This window comes from Schistocerca americana, chromosome 8, assembly GCF_021461395.2.
Source record: "Schistocerca americana isolate TAMUIC-IGC-003095 chromosome 8, iqSchAmer2.1, whole genome shotgun sequence".
Taxonomy (NCBI): Eukaryota; Metazoa; Arthropoda; class Insecta; order Orthoptera; family Acrididae; genus Schistocerca; species Schistocerca americana.
The window spans coordinates 47,985,607-48,005,482 of record NC_060126.1 but is presented as its reverse complement, the minus strand read 5'-3'; positions in this window follow the sequence as shown (position 1 = coordinate 48,005,482).

Genomic DNA, 19,876 nt, shown 5'->3' with positions numbered 1-19,876 from the left:
AGAGTTCAGGCGTCTCGGAGTGAACCAAAGCTATGTTGTTCGGACATGGAGGAGGTACAGAGAGACAGGAACTGTCGATGACATGCCTCGCTCAGGCCACGCAAGGGCTACTACTGCAGTGGGTGATTGATGCCTACGGGTTATGGCTCGGAGGAGCCCTGACAGCAACGCCACCATGTTGAATAATGCTTTTCGTGCAGTCACAGGACGTCGTGTTCCGACTCAAACTGTGCGAATCCCATTGCGAGGTCCATCTTCGAAGGTGTCGCTGTATGGTGGTACAACATGCAATGTTTGGTTCTCATGAGGAATAGAAAGGACGGAAATGATGTTTACGTTGATCTCTATTCCAATTTTCTGTGGTTCCGGAACTCTCGGAACCGAGGTGATGCAAAACTTTTTTTGATGTGTATATATCCGTTCTAGATTATCATTTAGTTGGAAACGGCTTGTACTAGAATATGAAGCTATGAACATATACACATGAAAGAGCCGAGCTTTCTTATATGTTACCTGTTTTGTAAATGTGCTATACTTTGTAACGTATTGCTGCACCAACACCCTCACAGATGTACAAAATGTAACCAGTAATGACTCTTCTTCTTTTATCTTTACTATTGAGGCGAAATATTGCTGTATTTTACGTCCGTGATACTCAAACCATATTTCCAAATATTGCATCCAGATTCACATACATAGCTTTAAGGATTAGATAGTAAAGACATCAGAGGATAAAGTGGACAAAAAGACAATGACAGATGTTAAAAGACGGCATCATTTTCCACTTTTGGAAAAAAAACGGAACCAAATGAATATACTAGAAGAAATTGAAATTTTCAATCACTTAAAAATCAACCTTACGCAATTTTTAGTAAGCAAACAGATCATCTGAGCAATACATTTATTGAGAATTTCAGTCACAGTCTAACTAAACAGAAATCACCTGTACAATAAAATGAAATTTGAAATTAAGTTTAACGTCACCTTATGTTTTAATATATATTTTTAATTTATTTTATTTTCCATACTCTTTCATTTTTCTTACTGTTTTAACTTTCCTCAGGTACTCACACACTATTTGAAATTATTAATCCATTTATTCCATTATTAGCTTTGTTATTTTATCAGTGTAACACATTTGTAAATGTCGTGTTACCAAACCAACAAGAGAGCAACTGTGAATCAAAACATTTCGATATGAAAAGCATAGTTTTCTATTTCAGAACTACAAAATCCCTTAACGGCTGATAGCAGTCGTCAACAATGAAAATTAATGAAGCAAAAGTGGTACGTGACATCGTCTTTTAATGACTTTGAAACTGTGGTAGCTGCTATGAAGAAACGCGCCAGTTTTCTTCTTCATAGCAGCTACCACAGTTGCAAAGTCATTAAAAGACGATATCATTTCCCACTTTCGCTGCATGACCAAACCATTAGTTTAATACGTCACCGTTACCAAATAATGACACAATTATTTGCAAAATAATGTAGAAACTGGCCGAAACCAACCCCGCCAAAGACTAGTTTGAGTTACATAGAGACGTATTAACTCGCGAGGCTATAATGACTTTGCAACTCACACCGATCACCCATAACATTACGACTGCCTACATAATAGCCGGTGTGTATCTCGTTTGGCACGGATAACAGCGGCGACGCGTCGTGGCATGGAAGGAACCAGGCCTTGTGAGGTCGCTGGAGGGAGTTGGCACCGCATCTGCACACCCACGTCACCTAACTCCCGCAAATTCCGGGGAGGGGGACGATGAGCTCTAACGCGGCGTTCCACACATCCCAGATGTGGTCGATCGGGTTCAGATATGGCGAGTTGGGGACCGGCACATGAATTATAACTCACCACTGTGTCCCTCGAACCACTCCATCAGACTCCTGTCCTTGTGACATGGCGCGTTGAAGTCGTGTACGTGGTCTGCAACCAGTTGTCCATAATGGTGCCCTACACGAGTCCGCTGGACCCATAGGTGCCCATGTGAATGTTCCACCGAGCATACTGCAACCGCCTCCAGCTTGTCTCCGTCCCGCAGTACAGGTGTCAAGGAGCTGTTCTCCTGGAAGACGACGGCTTCGCGCCCTCCCATCGGCGTGATGAAGAAGGTATCGGGATTCATCAGACCATGGAACGCTCTGCCACTGGACCAACGTCCAATGCTGATGATCGCATGCCCGAGTGTTCGGTGCACTGTGTGTTCCGACACACTTGTTCTCTGTCTGATGTTCCGCTACAGTTTGCCGCCTGTCCTTTTTCACCAGTCTGCCCAGCCCAAGGCTTTCGACATCTGTAATAAGAAGAGACCGCCCAACCCCACAACGTCTGGACGTGGTTTCACCCTGGTTTCGCCAAGTTTTGAAGACACCCACCACAGCACTCCTCGAACACGCGAAATGTAGTTTCAGACTCGCTCGTGCCGAGCCTCCGAGCCATCATAGTCAGCCCTTGATCACGCTCACATTGGTCGCGCCTTCCCCATTATACACACGGGCAGCAAAATCACTGGCACTATATACACTGTGCGTGTGTCTGACTACAGCCATTCCTCGCCAGATGACTCTGCAATCGCCTGGACGGTTTTATATCGATTGTAGGTCGGTGGTCATAATTTTCTGGTTGATCGGTGTATATTAAAAGATAGGGTGAAGAAAGGCAAACCTACATTTATAGCATTTTCAGATTTATAGAAAACTTTTGACAAAACTGACTGGAGTACACTCTGTGATGTACCTTCTGCGTTTCTTGCTTAAGTCTCTTTATTTAGGGAGACAGTGTAACTCCTTGAAATTATGAAGATGCCGCGGATGAAATACGGGGACAAAACGTTATTTGCAATTTGTACAGAATGGAGTTTTGAGTCGAACGGCATAACCGGAGTCAGTAGTTGAAAAGGCAGTATTGTACCCTCAGCCACATGTACGTTCAGGAAGAAGTAAAGGAAATTGCGTCGAAAATTTCGAACCGAAGTGGCAAAAGCTTTGAGATTCTCCTGTGTCATTGAAGTTGTGACAGAGACGGCAGAGTAGTTGGAAGAACAGTTCAACGGTCCGGATTGTGCCTTGAAATGACGTTATAAGATGAATATCATCTGAAGTGAGGAAGAGTAATGGAGTGTAGTCGAATTTCAGAAGGGAATTATAGACTTTTTCATTGCAAATACGTGTCTAAGTATATTCTCTTGTTTGACCGATACCGGTGTTGTTTTAATAAATGTGTGACATAGAGCTTTTGTCTCAGACCGTAATTTTATAACACGAAAATTTTATTATATCTAAATTTTAACCAAATTGGCAACTCCTGGAGCCATGACTGTTAAGCATTCGTAGAATATAAATGGAAGAACATCAGTCTCCATTCACACACGTGGTTTCCAGCCAGAGCACGATGAACTTACGAGCCATGAATATGCAACTTCCGGTGCCCAAACACATTAGTCCGATGACGATACGTGACAAAAATTTATAAAAATAACTGATTTCTTCAGAATTACACAATACTGCGAATTTTTCCTTGAGAAGTTAGCGTTTCCAATACCGGTGTCCGTCAGAGAAATCCGAACTTGTCAGTATACAAAGATATTCCCCTTTTTCAATATTTTTAAGGAGAAATAAATCTGTAAAGTTACTGAAAAAACTGTGGCTATCAATAGTACATATACCTGTAGCCATTCACGCACGTAGTTCAAGTTTCCACCACTAGTTATCGCTATAGTAGTGGCACTGCAGTCACTGGTGATAGCACGAAATGAAAAAAACCAAGACAGAGCAGAGGAATCGAAAGATTTAAAAATCAAAGATGGCTGATAGCCCAAAACTCCGAAAAATGCAAGATGGTAGGAAATTTAAAAACCAAGTTGGCGAATGATAAGAAATTTAAGAAGTGCAAGATGGCAGCAGTGTACCGCTCCTCATCTGGCACTCTCCCCTCATCCTCTCCTTCTTAGCCGATCACAACAAAGTGTTAAAATGAGGCACACAATCAGAATGTAGACGCAAGCTTGTATCATCAACTTCGAAGATATACAGTAAAATATAACCTTACTTTCACCTCAATATACGCCAATGTCAAAAATGTGTATTATTTAATCAGTGTAATATTAAAATGATGCAGTGACTTCCATAAAAATGGTGACAAGTTCGAGGATATGCCTTATTTCCATGACCATTGATTTTAGAGTCAAAGATATTGCGTGTATATATATATATATATATATATATATATATATATATATATATATATACATTTCCGTATTTAATAAGCATAATGTTGATATGATGCGTAAACATATGCATCATTTCTGTAACCTTGATTCGAACGTAAATTGAACTGCACACATACCTCTGAATTTAATCACCATAATGTAAAAATGACTATTTACATAACGTAGAATAAGATATTTGCATCTGAATCCAGTACGTACATTACTTAAAAAATAAGTAACTTCTATCTGAATTGCGTAAATTGACGCTAAAACTATGTTTTCATTGCTCACTACAAAAAATTTTATATGTCACATCTGTAAATTTTATTGGAAAACCATAGTCGCCATAAATAATTAAAAATCAACATTTGCTGATGGAATGTTACTAACGATATAGAAGTACGTAGCTGCTACTGATCAGTTTAACTTAAAAAACAATATCGCAAAACTTCAAAAATCTGAAATAATGTCAATTGCCACCTTACGCTCTTGCTGCAGAGGGCTGCAATTTTAAACACTCATAGTTCGATTGATATACCATAATAAAAGGCATGACAGATCCTAAAATTATTTATTTTCCACATCTTTGGCACTTGCCAAATGTCTCAATGCTCTTTTCATGTCAAAAATATCTATTTAAAACGTCAGCAATGCAAGCATGTGTAGTGTTAGTATCAAGTATCACAATGTTCACACACACACACACACACACACACACACACACACACAACTGCAGTATATTTCTTCTTTCACTTCCTGTGTGTTGTTAGTGACGACGTCAGGATATGAAATAGGTGATATTAAGGCAATTTTTAAAGTTAAATCTGAATGGATTATAGTACAACAAGTCTGTTAAACAATAAATAAGATACAAATCATGTTTTTATTTTCAATTATTCTTATTGTAACGTAGAGGTAGGTATACCAGATTTCCATTACCATTTTGCCAGAAGTTTCCTAGATTTTACCTTGTCTCTACAGTCTTTGCTTTCTAACTGTGATGCGACTGTCCGTACAGAAGTTGAAGGGAACTGAACATTGCTGCAGTCTGTATGTGACTACATTCGAGTTCTTGGCCGTCACATGAAGGTGGCAATTTTTAGCTTAAAACTAGATGAATACACACAAATTTACAGCACAGTTTTTCATATATACTATGCAAAAAACCACTGGTGAATGTAATATAATCAAACTGGCATTTTTCCCGCCGCTACTTGCTCCAACTGAAGATAGCACTTGTACGCTGCTAGTATATAGTGCCCATTAGAATTTTCGCTTTTGCTGCTTCACTGCCGTGCTGTATCTATGTCATCATTTTCTTCATCACCAATCTCTTCTGGTTTCTCATGGTTCGGGATGTAATGCTTAAAATCGTGAAACCTTGCTCTACGCTCATTTCCAGTGAATGCCACTGGGTATGCGAAGAAGACAGTAACTTACGAAAGTGCCTAGGTACAGCTACGTCTTCCACCTCAGATGCCTCATTTCCCAGGCTGCATGTCAGTTAGGTTTTTTTTTTTTTGGTCATCAGTCTACTGAATGGTTTGATGCAGCCCGCCACGAATTCCTTTCCTGTGCTAACCTCTTCATCTCGGAGTAGTACTTGCAACCTACGTCCTCCATTATTTGCTTGACGTATTCCAATCTCTGTCATCCTCTACAATTTTTGCCCTCTACAGCTCTCTAGTACCATGGAAGTCATTCCCGCATGTCTTAGCAGATGTTCTATCATCCTGTCCCATCTCCTTATCAGTGTTTTCCACATATTCCTTTCCTCTCCGATTCTGCGTAGAACCTCCTCATTCCTTACCTTATCAGTCCACCTAATGTTCAACATTCGTCTATAGCACCACATCTCAGATGCTTCGATTCTCTTCTGTTCCGGTTTTCCCACAGTCCATGTTTCACTACCATACAATGCTGTACTCCAGACGTACATCCTCAGAAATTTCTTCCTCAAATTAAGGCCGGTATTTGATATTAGTAGACTTCTCTTGGCCAGAAATGCCTTTTCTGCCATAGCGAGTCTGCTTTTGATGTCCTCCTTGCTCCGTCCGTCATTGGTTATTTTACTGCCTAGGTAGCAGAATTCCTTAACTTCATTGACTTCGTGACCATCAATCCTGATGTTAAGTTTCTCGCTGTTCTAATTTCTACTACTTCTCATTACCTTCGTCTTTCTCCGATTTACTCTCAAACCATACTGTGTACTCATTAGACTGTTCATTCCGTTCAGCAGATCATTTAATTCTTCTTCACTATCACTCAGGATAGCAATGTCATCAGCGAATCGTATCATTGATATCTTTTCACCTTGTATTTTAATTCCACTCCTGAACCTTTCTCTTATTTCCATCATTGCTTCCTCGATGTACAGATTGAAGAGTAGGGGCGAAAGGCTACAGCCTTGTCTTACACCCTTCTTAATACGAGCACAACGTTCTTGATCGTCCACTCTTATTATTCCCTCTTGGTTGTTGTACATATTGTATATGACCCGTCTCTCCCTATAGCTTACCCCTACTTTTTTCAGAATCTCGAACAGCTTGCACCATTTTATATTGTCGAACGCTTTTTCCAGGTCGACAAATCCTATGAAAGTGTCTTGATTTTTCTTTAGCCTTGCTTCCATTACTAGCCGTAACGTCAAAATTGCCTCTCTCGTCGCTTTACTTTTCCTAAAGCCAAACTGATCGTCACCTAGCGCATTCTCAATTTTCTTTTCCAGTCTTCTGTATATTACTCTTGTAAGCAGCTTCGATGCATGAGCTGTTAAGCTGATTGTGAGGTAATTCTCGCACTTGTCAGCTCTTGCCGTCTTCGGAATTGTGTGGATGATGCTTTTCCGAAAGTCAGATGGTATATCGCCAGAATCATATATTCCACACACCAACGTGAATAGTCGTTTTGTTGCCACTTCCCGCAATGATTTTAGAAATTCTGATGGAATGTTATCTATCCCTTCTGCCTTATTTGACCGTAAGTCCTCCAAAGCTCTTTTAAATTCTGATTCTAATACTGGATCCCCTATCTCTTCTAAATCGACTCCTGTTTCTTCTTCTATCACATCAGACAAATCTTCACCCTCATAGAGGCTTTCAATGTATTCTTTCCACCTATCTGCTCTCTCCTCTGCATTGGACAGTGGAATTCCCGTTGCACTCTTAATGTTACCACCGTTACTTTTAATGTCACCAAAGGTTGTTTTGACTTTCCTGTATGCTGAGTCTGTCCTTCCGACAATCATATCTTCTTCGATGTCTTCACATTTTTCCTGCAGCCATTTCGTCTTAGCTTCCCTGCACTTCCTATTTATTTCATTCCTCAGCGACTTGTATTTCTGTATTCCTGATTTTCCCGGAACATGTTTGTACTTCCTCCTTTCATCAATCAACTGAAGTATTTCTTCTGTTACCCATGGTTTCTTCGCAGCTACCTTCTTTGTACCTATGTTTTCCTTCCCGACTTCCGTGATGGCCCTTTCTAGAGATGTCCATTCCTCTTCAACTGCACTGCCTACTGCGCTATTCCTTATTGCTGTATCTATAGCGTAAGAGAATTTCAAACGTATCTCGTCATTCCTTAGTACTTCCGTATCCCACTTCTTTGCGTATTGATTCTTCCTCACTAATGTCTTGAACTTCAGCCTACTCTTCATCACTACTATATTGTGATCTGAGTCTATATCTGCTCCTGGGTACGCCTTACAATCCAGTATCTGATTTCGGAATCTTTGTCTGACCATGATGTAATCTAATTGAAATCTTCCCGTATCTCCCGGCCTTTCCCAAGTATACCTCCTCCTCTTGTGATTCTTGAACGGGGTATTCGCTATTACTAGCTGAAACTTGTTACAGAACTCAATTAGTCTTTCTCCTCTTTCATTCCTTGTCCCAAGCCCACACTCTCTTGTAACCTTTTTTTCTACTCCTTCCCCTACAACTGCACTCCAGTCGCCCATGACTATTAGATTTTCGTCCCCCTTTACATACTGCATTACCCTTTCAATAACCTCATACACTTTCTCTATCTGTTCATGTTCAGCTTGCGACGTCGGCATGTATACCTCCACTGTCGTTGTCGGTGTTGGTCTGCTGTCGATTCGGATTAGAACAACCCGGTCACTGAACTGTTCACAGTAACACACCCTCTGCCCTACCTTCCTATTCATAACGAATCCTACACCTGTTATACCATTTTCTGCTGCTGTTGATATTACCCGATACTCATCTGACCAGAAATCCTTATCTTCCTTCCACTTCACTTCACTGACCCCTACTATATCTAGATTGAGCCTTTGCATTTCCTTTTTCAGATTTTCTAGTTTCCCTACCACGTTCAAGCTTCTGACATTCCACACCCCGACTCGTAGAACGTTATGCTTTCGTTGATTATTCAATCTTCTTCTCGTGGTAACCTCCCCCTTGGCAGTCCCCTCCCGGAGATCCGAATGGGGGACTATTTCGGAATCTTTTGCCAATGGAGAGATCATCATGACACTTCTTCAATTACAGGCCACATGTCCTGTGGATACACGTTACGTGTCTTTAATGCAGTGGTTTCCACTGCCTTCTGCATCCTCATGTCGTTGATCATTGCTGATTCTTCCGCCTTTAGGGGCAATTTCCCACCCCTATGACAAGAGAGTGCCTTCTTATGTCGGAAGTCTTCGGCCGCCAATGCTGATTATTTATCAAAATTTTGGCAGTGGCGGGGATCGAACCTTTTTTTTTTTGTAACCATATATATTTACTTAAATATATTAACAACGATACATTGTTTAAAAAAAGACATTTTATTCTATTAATCTATTATATTGCTAGTGTTGGTTAATATTACTGTCATTTTGTATGTTTTCGTTTTTATATATTTTTTCTTTTTCTCTTATTGTTGTTCCTTAAACCCTTTCACATGGATATTTGTCACCTTTTTTTTTTGGGGGGGGGGGGGGGTAGACACTGCAGGACAGGCACATAACAGTTTATATTTGGCATCGATGCGTTGATTTTGAGTTTATGTTTCTGTATGTGATGCACTTGTGATGCCACAGGCACATTGTGTGTTCTGGTTTGATCTCTTCCTTTAGTTTGCACTGTTAAGTGGGACAGCATGAGGGAAACGTCACCATGATGGGTGGATCAGAAGTGGAAGAAACTTTTTTTAGATATACTACAGATATACCTAAATTGAAGAAGAGAGAATATTTTGTCATATTACATACGAGAAGCAGAAAGGATAGTGTGAGTAATCAATAGAATTTTATAGGCACAAAGTAAAGGAAATCATCAAAAAAATATCTAATGATAATAATGAGTAGTTGGTAGTTGGCACTTTCCACTAAGTAATGCTTGTTTCCTATTCAGTACAGTACAATAATGGAAGTAAAAAAAAAAAAAAAAAACGCGACCGAAGAAGTTTTAATTATGAATCAAAGACGCTACCCCTTTTTTTCTTTTTAGTCTCATTTTGTTCGCTTTCGTTCGTTGTATCTGCTTGGGGCGGACGTCGTAAGACATCTGTTTAAGTCCGTTATTATCGATTAACCCAGTTTTTTTTTATTACAGAGGGCTGCCAACCCTCTGACCGAGCACGCTGAGCTACCGTGCCGGTCCCCCTAGACCACGGGTACTGGGTATATTGGCGAGGACCAGGACACCAAATTCATTGGAGAAAGCCATCAGCAGCAGCGAACGAGCCAGAATCTGCAATATCTGCAATAGTCCTTTCCGTCTCCTTCTTTTTTCCCACCTCATATTTTCAGTAGCTGCACTGCTGAAATGTAGTCTGCATACTGTATGTTTCCTGTTCGGTGCTTTTGACGTGTCGTGTGGGTGACTGGGTGGGGGTTCGGCAGTGGTAAGTGCAAGTTATCTGCCATACTTACCAACTCAATATTACGCTGTGCAGGCAAAATAACATCATGTAACACAGTGGTAATGAAAGATCGCTTACGCTGCTCTGTGCACATACAGGTGACGGTCAATTACTCAAAATAAAATAATTATATCAGTATCCTTACACTTGAGAATGTTCCTAATAATGACATCTGTTTTACAAGGAAAAACACTGTCACAGCAAGATCACAGTTTACAAATGTATAAATATGCTGACGATATTCATTATTTATTGGGTCGTCTCATCAGTTAGCTCCAAGGAAGAAAAGATGACATTAAAGACATTCATATTCAGTTAAAATATGTAATGCAGTTACAAACTGTTGAGTGCGAGGTCAACATTAATAGACGTACAGTTAAACGAAAATTAATGACGTTAGTTAACAGATGAGATTATTCAGAGCTATTAATTAATTATCTTTACATGCGCCGAAGGCATCTTAATTTTGTGTGGAAGACTTCTGCAGGATAAACAATAACGGCCAGTCCAGGGTGCGATTTGAGCTTTTACCAGTGGGGGGGATGTCTTAAAAGGGTTAGTAGAATTATACAGGGTGTTACAAAAAGGTACGGCCAAACTTTCAGGAAACATTCCACACACACAAAGAAGGAAAATATGTTATGTGGACATGTGTCCGGAAACGCTTACTTTCCATGTTAGAGCTCATTTTATTACTTCTCTTCAAATCACATTAATCATGGAATGGAAACACACAGCAACAGACCATTTGCACTGAAATGAGGATTGACACATTGTTGGATGAACCATTCGCAGAAGTGTACCCGTGGAGGCCAATCAGCTGCTGATAATGCCTGTACACGCTGTACATGGTATGGAAACAACTGGTTCTCCCGTAGCACTCTCCATACAGTGACGTGGTCAACGTTACCTTGTACAGCAGCAACTTCTCTGACGCTGACATTAGGGTTATCGTCAACTGCACGAAGAATTGCCTCGTCCATTGCAGGTGTCCTCGCCGTTCTAGGTCTTCCCCAGTCGCGAGGTCCGCAGCTCGTGGTCGTGCGGTAACGTTCTCGCTTCCCTCGCCCGGGTTCCCGGGTTCGATTCCCGGCGGGGTCACGGATTTTCTCTGCCTCGTGATGACTGGGTGTTGTTTCATGTCCTTAGGCTAGTTAGGTTTAAGTAGTTCTAAGTTCTAGGGGACTGATGACCATAGATGTTAAGTCCCATAGTGCTCAGAGCCATTTGAACCATTTGAACCAGCCGCGAGTCATAGGCTCCCTAAGACGCTTCGAACGTCTTCCCGTCGGGACACCTTCGTTCTGGAAATCTGTCTCGATACAAACGTACCGCGCCACGGCTATTGCCCCGTGCTAATCCATACATCAAATGGGCATCTGCCAACTCTGCATTTGTAAACATTGCACTGACTGCAAAACCACGTTCGTGATGAATACTAACCTGTTGATGCTACGTACTGATGTGGTTAATGCAAGTACTGTAGAGCAATGAGTCGCATGTCAACACAAGCACCGAAGTCAACATTACCTGCCTTCAATTGGGCCAACTGGCGGTGAATCGAGGAAGTACAGTACATACTGGCGAAACTAAAATGAGCTCTAACATGTAAATTAAGCGTTTCCGGGCACGTCCACATAACATCTTTTCTTTATTTGTGTGTGAGGAATGTTTGCTGAAAGTTTGGCCGTACCTTTTTGTAACACCCTCTATATGTTACTAGCTTGGACTGTGGCGTTACGTATGGTGAAAGAGCAATTTATAAATAGATGTTAATGGCGAAACTCACTATTCACGCGTATGCACTATCAGAAAAGCCATCCCTTGTTATATCTTTAAAAGTACATTATAGGTAAAGCTTATTTACAAAATCATCTACATACAGGTATACAAGGGGAATTCGAAAAGTAGAGGCGCATTTGTCAAAAGCTGTACTTATTCTGATGATAGAAAACTGAAACATATTAATAGTATTTGTGGTGTCACCGCCAGACACCACACTTGCTAGGTGGTAGCCTTTAAATCGGCCGCGGTACGGTAGTATACGTCGGACCCGCGTGTCGCCACTGTCAGAGATTGCAGACCGAGCGCCGCCACACGGCAAGTCTAGGGAGACGTCCTAGCACTCGCCCCAGTTGTACAGCAGACTTTGCTAGCGATGGTTCACTGACAAATTACGCCCTCATTTGCCGAGACGATAGTTAGCATAGCCTTCAGCTACGTCATCTGCTACGACCTATCAAGGCGCCATTATCATTTGCTATTTATCTTGTGATGCATGTACCGTCAGACCGATGTTCACCAATTATGGATTAAAGTTAAGTATTCCACAGCTACGTCCTGTTTTTGCTAGTTCATTTCCGTGTCCTGTTCCAGACCTCACGCCAGCCTGCGTGAGCTTAAAAGCGTGCCTTTCGGCTACCCGTCACTGTGAATTGGCTGTCTTACCAGTCCACAACAGAATTAATAGTAAGGCTTATTAAAAACTTTCAGTGTTCGGCTCCATAAATTTAAATTATATGTAAAGTTTTACTGCAGTGCGTGGGAAATAAACTTCCCAGGTTGGGATGCATAAACTAAAACCAGAGGAGGGGATGGTCTGATGTAGAGGGGGGGAAATCCCCCCCCCCCCATCCCCCCTGCAAATCGCACACTGGACCAGTCTAAGTCTAAGCAGCTCACAAACGCTACTAAACTGGGGAACATCGATTCACAGTTCTTGAGGTGAATTCTCTCTGCGATAAATAAGGAAACAACTCCTTCTGCTGGATAATTACGCAACCTGCGAGCTGCACAGGGCAGAAAGCTGCTCCAGGACTCAGTCCCACAGTCACTGAAAACAACCGCACCGGAACAGCATCAGGCTGCTGCCGGACGCGTCTGGAGCTCTGTGTAAGCGCTCAGCCTGTCGTCCAGGAATCTCGAACGCCGAAAGCTAAGTGTCGACCACCAAGTTCGGCACCGAAGAGAGCCTAACACACACGTCCGTATTCATCAAGTGTCAGACGTCAAAGACGTGGTTGACTTGCAAGTTTTACCACATTGACATTAGAGAAATTCTCCGCTTCCTTCGAAATACCGGGAATATAAAGTAGGATTTTCTCAAAAGGCCACTGAAGTATATCTGGAAACTCAGTAGGGCCTGGCATTCTACAAAACTCTCGCCGTCATTGGCTGAAAACTTTTTTAGGGGAAGGAGCCAGCTGTTTCCCACACTGTGTGCGGGAAACCGACGGATGCTCTAATACGCATACTATAGGGGAGAGCCCGTAGCCATTTCTAGCTCAGCTCTGGACCCCTACTGGATCCTCGTGCCTTTTGGAAACACACTTCGCATCTCCGGCCTAAGGACACCACCACCTAAAGCGAGACCGTAACAGTGTTTCCGGCACAGAAACACGGGTGTCCTTTCTCGTAATCCTCGCTTTGTGCCCACACCACCCGCAGGCATGCCTCCAGTCACTTCCGTGTCGAACCAACAGCGGAGCAACTCTGCTTTGACCTTCCACACTTTACAGACCTTGTGTCTTTTTCCCAGGAAATCTACGCGTAATACTGGTCACAATGTATTTTGTGTGATGTTGCTGTGCGACATTTGACTAAACAGTGCTCTCTGCTTCTCTAGTGTGTACAGGATCAGGAAATTTATGCCGTCCACGAACAGAGAATTGAGATATTAATTTATTGTAGATCTAATATGAAGTAATGAAAATAACGTTTAACTTTGTTGCTGAAGTTGCAGCGTCAGTTGCTAAAAGTAGATTTGAATGTAGAAACATATGCAGACACAAAAGATGTATAAATGTCTCACTATTTAATACAGTGTCTAATCAGAAAACGTCGAGACCTCGCCACTATCAAATTATGTAAATGATATTTAGCTGGCGAAGACACAAAATGGGGCTATGTCCATGAATGATCGAACTTTAGTACAGCCGCTGCTGGAACTCGGGTGAGAGGATGATTCCATGTCGTTGGCAACGGCGTAATCGTTCGTGGCAGCGGAGTAGATGACGGCGCGCGTATTTTAAAGTGCGGCGGACAGGGTAGCGCGCGATACCCAAAAAAGTCGCGACACAGTACTTTCACTTGCACTTGCGTCTCTTTTCAATAGTTGTGCCTGGGTCTCGAAATATACTAAATAGACCGGACACGATCTTTCACCCTGGTACTTGCTGAGTAATGCTGAGTTTGTCGTACCATCGGTGTCCAGGTACTTTTCCTGGTTTTTCGTCTGGTTGGAACACCGATGTTAGTGAGATGTGCTGTCTCGTTCTTCTGCAGATCGAAGCCTGAATCTTTGTACACTACTGGCCATTAAAATTGCTACACCCAAAAGAAATGCAGACGATAAACGGGTATTCATTGGACAAATATTTTCTACTAGAACTGACATGTAATTACATTTTCACGGAATTTGGGTGCATAGATCCTAAGGAACAACCACCTCCGTCCGTAATAACGGCCGTGATACGCCTGAGCATTGGGTCAAACAGAACTTATATGGCGTATACAGGTACAGCCGCCGATGCAGCTTCAACACGACAGCACAGTTCATCAGCAGTAGTGACTGACGATCCAGTTGCTAGGCCACCATTGACCAGACGTATTCAATTGGTGAGAGATCTGGAGAATGTGCTGGCCAGGGCAACAGTCTAACATTGTCTGTATCCAGCAAGGCTGCTACAGGACCTGCAACATGCGGTCGTGAATTATCCTGCTGAAATGTATGGTTTCACAGGGATCGAATTAAGGGTAGAGCCACGGGTCGTAACACATCTGAAATGTAACGTCCACTGTTCCAAGTGCCGTGAATGCGAACAAGAGGCGACCGAGACGTGTAACCAATGGCACCCCATACCATCACGCCGGGTGATATACCAGTATGGCGATGACGAATACACGCTTCCAATGTGCGTTCACCGCGACGTCGCCAAACCCGGATGTGACCGTCGTGATACTGTAAACAGAACCTGGATTCATCCGAAAAAAAGACGTTTTGCCATTGGTGCACGCAGGTTCGTCGTTGAGTAGACCATCGCAGGCGCTCCTGTCTGTGACGCAGCGTCAAGTGTAACCGCAGACATGGTCTCCGAGCTGATAGTCCATGCTGCTGCAAACGTCGTCGAACTGTTGGTGCAGATGGTTGTTGTCTTGCAAACGTCCCCACCTGTTAACTCAGGGGTCGAGACGTAGCTGCACGATCAGTTACAGCCATGCGGATAAGATGGCTGGCATCTCGACTGCTAGTGATACGTGGCCGTTGGGATCCAGCACGGCGTTCCGTATTACCTTCCTGAACCCACCGATTCCATATTCTGCTGACAGTCATTGGATCTCGACCAACGCGAGCAGCAATGTCGCAATACGATAAACCGCAATCACGATAGGCGACAATCCGACCTTTATGAAAGTCGGAAACGTGATGGTATGCATTTCTCCTCCTTACACGAGGGATCACAACAACGTTTCAACGCCGGTCAAATGCTGTTTGTGTATGAGGAATCGGTTGGAAATTTTCCTCATGTCAGCACGTTGTAGGTGTCGCCACCGGCACCAACCTTGTGTGAATGCTCTGTAAAGCTAATCATTTGCACATGAAATTACATCTTCTTCCTGTTGGATAAATTTGCGTCTGTAGCACGTCATCTCCGTGGTGTAGCAATTTTAATGGCCAGGAGTGTATATCATTCTTATATCACGTTATTTTCTGTACAGACATACCTGTGTAGCAGGCTATCGAAGAGATTACAACTCCCAGTACCCGCCAAATGTATTTTGCGAAGTTCTCCTTTCGTTCGCGTTGTTTCATTAACTATTTTGTACCAAGGGGACTTATGTAGGTTGCTAGAAGCTGATAGTGTTCCAGACATTATAGGAGATTACTTCGACACGGCTGAGTGCTCCGCTGTTGTTTGTTAGTCGGTGCGGTTGGGCGGCGTTCGGATGTGGCAGTGCGCTCTGCGGCGGTCTTGCTCTGGGGCGGTTACCAGCGAGCGCCGATCCCGCGCCCGCCGGCGGCCGGGGAGGAGTAATACGGCGTAAAAACAGAGTGGACGCCGATGCGGACGCCGGCCGTTTCATTAGCCGCCCCGGGCGAGGCGAGGCCTGCGTGCAAACAGCGGCCCGCTGTTTTCCCTGTGTAGCGGCCGCCTGCCGCTCTCCAGGGGGCGCCAGCCCGGAAAAATGATCGCCTCGCGCACGCTCACTTCTGCCGGCCTGTTTGCAACGCAAACACTGCCGCGGGCGCCGGTGGTCGGCTCCCAAGGAGCGGGAAGGGGCGCGAAGCCGCGGCAGGAAGACTGCCCGAGGAGGCGCGGCGTGACGTGGAGGCTGAGGCGAGGAGGCGCCGGTCGCCGTTGTCGTGTAGGCTGCCGCGGCGAATCTGGTTGCTTGCCGACCATAGTTGACCAGCCGCTGACGGTAGCCACGGCGGAGACTAGGCGGAGACGTGAAAGCAACGTTAAGTACAATGTCTGCACTGCACTACAACCAAAATAAGAACAGAATGAGATTTTCACTCTGGAGCAGAGACTGCGCTGATATGAAACTTCCTGGGAGATTAAAACTGTGTGCCGGACCGAGACTCGATCTCGGGACCCTTGCCATTCGCGGGCAAGTGCTCTACCAACTGAGCTACACAAGCACGACTCACGCCCTGTCCTCACGGCTTTACTTCTGCCAGTACCTCGTCTCCTACCTTCCAAACTTAACAGAGGCTGTCCTGTGCGTAGCTCAGATGGTAGAGCACTTGTCCGCGAGAGGCAAGGGTCCCGAGTTCGAGTCTCGGTCTGGCACACAGTTTTAATTTCGTATCAGCGCCCACTCCGCTGCAGACTGAAAATCTCATTCTGGAAACTTCCCCTAGGCTGCGGCTAAGCCATGTCTCCGTAATATCCTTTCTTTCAGGAGTGCTAGTCCTGCATGGTTCGCAGGAGAGCTTCTGTAAAGTTTGGAAGGTAGGAGACGAGGTATTGGCAGAAGTAAAGCTGTGAGGTCGGGCGTGTTTCATGCTTGGGTAGCTCAGTTGGTAGAGCACTTCCCCGTGAAAGGCAAGGGTCCCGAGTTCGAGTCTTGGTCCAGCACGCAGTTTTAATCTGCCAGGAAGTTTCAAATAAGAACAGTTTGGTCTGTTTGGCGGTTCCCTTAAAAGGCAAACAGCTACTGTCAACTGAATCCAGCAAGCTCATGTACGAGGACTATTCGGAAAGTAAGATCCGATCGGTCGCGAAATGGAATCCACGGTAAAAAATCGAAAAGGTTTTAACTGCAACAGTTACCAACACATTCCAGCTACGTCTCTACATAGTCGCATCTCCAACTAAGATTTTCGCTAATCCTGAACACTCCACTAAGAGATCGTTGTCTGTGCGAGAATATTGTCTTCATAGCCAGCGGTTCTGAAGGAGCCATTTACGGGATGTGTGCCGGGCGATCATACGCTTCGCATCGAGAACGCTGCAGGAGCCTCTTTACTGCGCCTGCAGTGTGCGGTCCAGAGTTGCCATGAAAAAGGAAATGCATGACAGTTATGTTATGTGGTCTGCATGACTTCCGTCGCAATCTCTCAAAAGGCCCCCATATTTGGCTGGAGCCACTATTTTCTGGGCACCTTTACGTGCTCACTGTGCGCTCAGAACTTTCCGAATAGCACTCGTAATTTGAGTTAATATAGCGTGTCTCGGATGACCAAGTGGCTTGAAATAAGAATGCCCTCGAAACATTACTTTACCAGTGTAAAAATTGTAACTGGGACCATAGCTTTTGCGTCTGACTACTGTCAGTAATGCGAACTGAAGGGCATCGCTCCTGTCATCTGTAGCAGGACCCCACGCTGAGAGACTGCAGGGCACTCTCACTTCTGATTTGGTGTAGGGAATACGATCTATGGCGATTTGAATTCATACATTGTGATGAAATGGTGAGCAGCAGTTTATGGTCTTGTTTGCATGCTCTAGGGAAAGAAATACGGTAAAATTTACCTGCGTTCAAAGGAACTGGGTGCCGACTTAAACGACTACAGTAAGATCATGGCGTTGGTGGGGCGACAAAGCGCGTTTTTTCTGGAGAACGATGAAGAGACATTTCCAGACGGCCCTGAGCCGAGGTCATATTGTGCAGGAAAACATTAAGTTTGACGCCACGGACAGGGGCAGACGTCCAGGTATATGGCCTAGCGCCGAAAAGTCGCCGACAGCGCATTGTAGGCCTTGTTAGCGAGCAAGCCGCCAAAAGAATTGTAAACGTTGTGCAAATGTCCATGGGACAGGAAAACTGGTGGCCAGACGTGCAGACTCTGTTTCAAAACATGTTTTGTCAATGCAATTTTATGGCCGTTCCGTGCAAACATTGAAATGGACGCAACAGGGGAGATAACAAGCTGTTTATGGAGGACTGTGCTTCCACCCTGCATTGTGTTAGCAAAATACATGGCAAATGTGTGGGAAAGAGGCCGCGAAGCCGAATTTTTTTTCTGTTTTCTGCAAATGAACTTTAAGTCTCTGATTGGTCAAATCGGTTTGCAGACCAGAGACCATTCACTGAGCTTAGCATGGTGCACTCCAGCTCGTGATTGGCTTGTGCGAAATTGGGGGAAGTCAAAAAAGAGAAATGTGCTTTGGGGACCGAGCTAAGGAGGCAACACAGAAAAAGGGTGATCGTCACACTCTTGTACAAGTCTCTTGTACTGGCGCTTCGCTAGTAAAGAACTGCAGGTCTCTACCTAAACGGTGAGGCTTGTGTCCTTTGCTAGGGCCCAACTCAGAGCCTGTGCAAGTCACCTACTGAACTGTCAGAGGTACTGCTTATATCATCACGGTCACAACGAGTGACGTGTGGGTGTACCTATTTGTCTTGAGTCGGCCGTCTAAACATTTGACGTATTCCGACACGCACAGTCGTGGCACGGAGTCAAATTGGTTTGGCAGACCAGCAAACGGGTCCACCTGCACACTGGAATCCGTCGGGGTTTCAGAGGCTCTTAGGGAAGTACCCGCGTCCTGAATTAACCGAACGCGAGACCGCGTACTTGCATTTTTCGGGAACGCGCATTTAATAACACATTGGCACCGTCCACGACTTCAGTCGCCGAACGCATCGTAGTGTGACGCCTTGACCAGTAGGATGGTAAAGTGTTCGCTGCTGCGACGTAGGGCTCTAATATCTATTTTTCAGCACCCTGTTCTTTCGAACATATTTTTTCTTTTTTTTTTGTATGGTAGAATATAGATGCTTGGTGGTGGCGTAGTTTGATGCCATAACCTGGATTCACGTGTATGGAGTGAGATAAAGCTAGTAGTGTTCTGGTTAGTGTCGTGTGTTGATTCCCAGCAGATCACTTTGTCCACCATAGATCCCATTTTAGTAAGGCTTTTGTTAAATTAATAATTTCTAGCATGATGATTCTTTAATAATTTTGTTGTCTTGTCTTGTTTAAGATCAATAAATCGATTGTGAATTATACTACAATTTCTCCCTGAGTTCTGATTAACAGTTCCTTGGCATTTTTATGGCAGTCTAGATCAGAAACGTAAGGAGTAGCTTTTTCGTTTGGTGCCCACTGCGTGGATCTTTTACTTCATTAACCGGAATCGTCTTTCATTTGGCAAACCGCTGCCAGGATCTCGGTCCTTGGCACTTCTGTGATGCTGTCAGTTTGCGTACTTTCCGATCAGGTGCCCATTATTAAGAAAAATATGGTTCATTAGTATGCTGTAGATATTAATGCTCTGATTGTGTTCTTTATGTGTTTACTTGTTTTATTATAGTGCATTTGTGTCAGCGACTTCTGT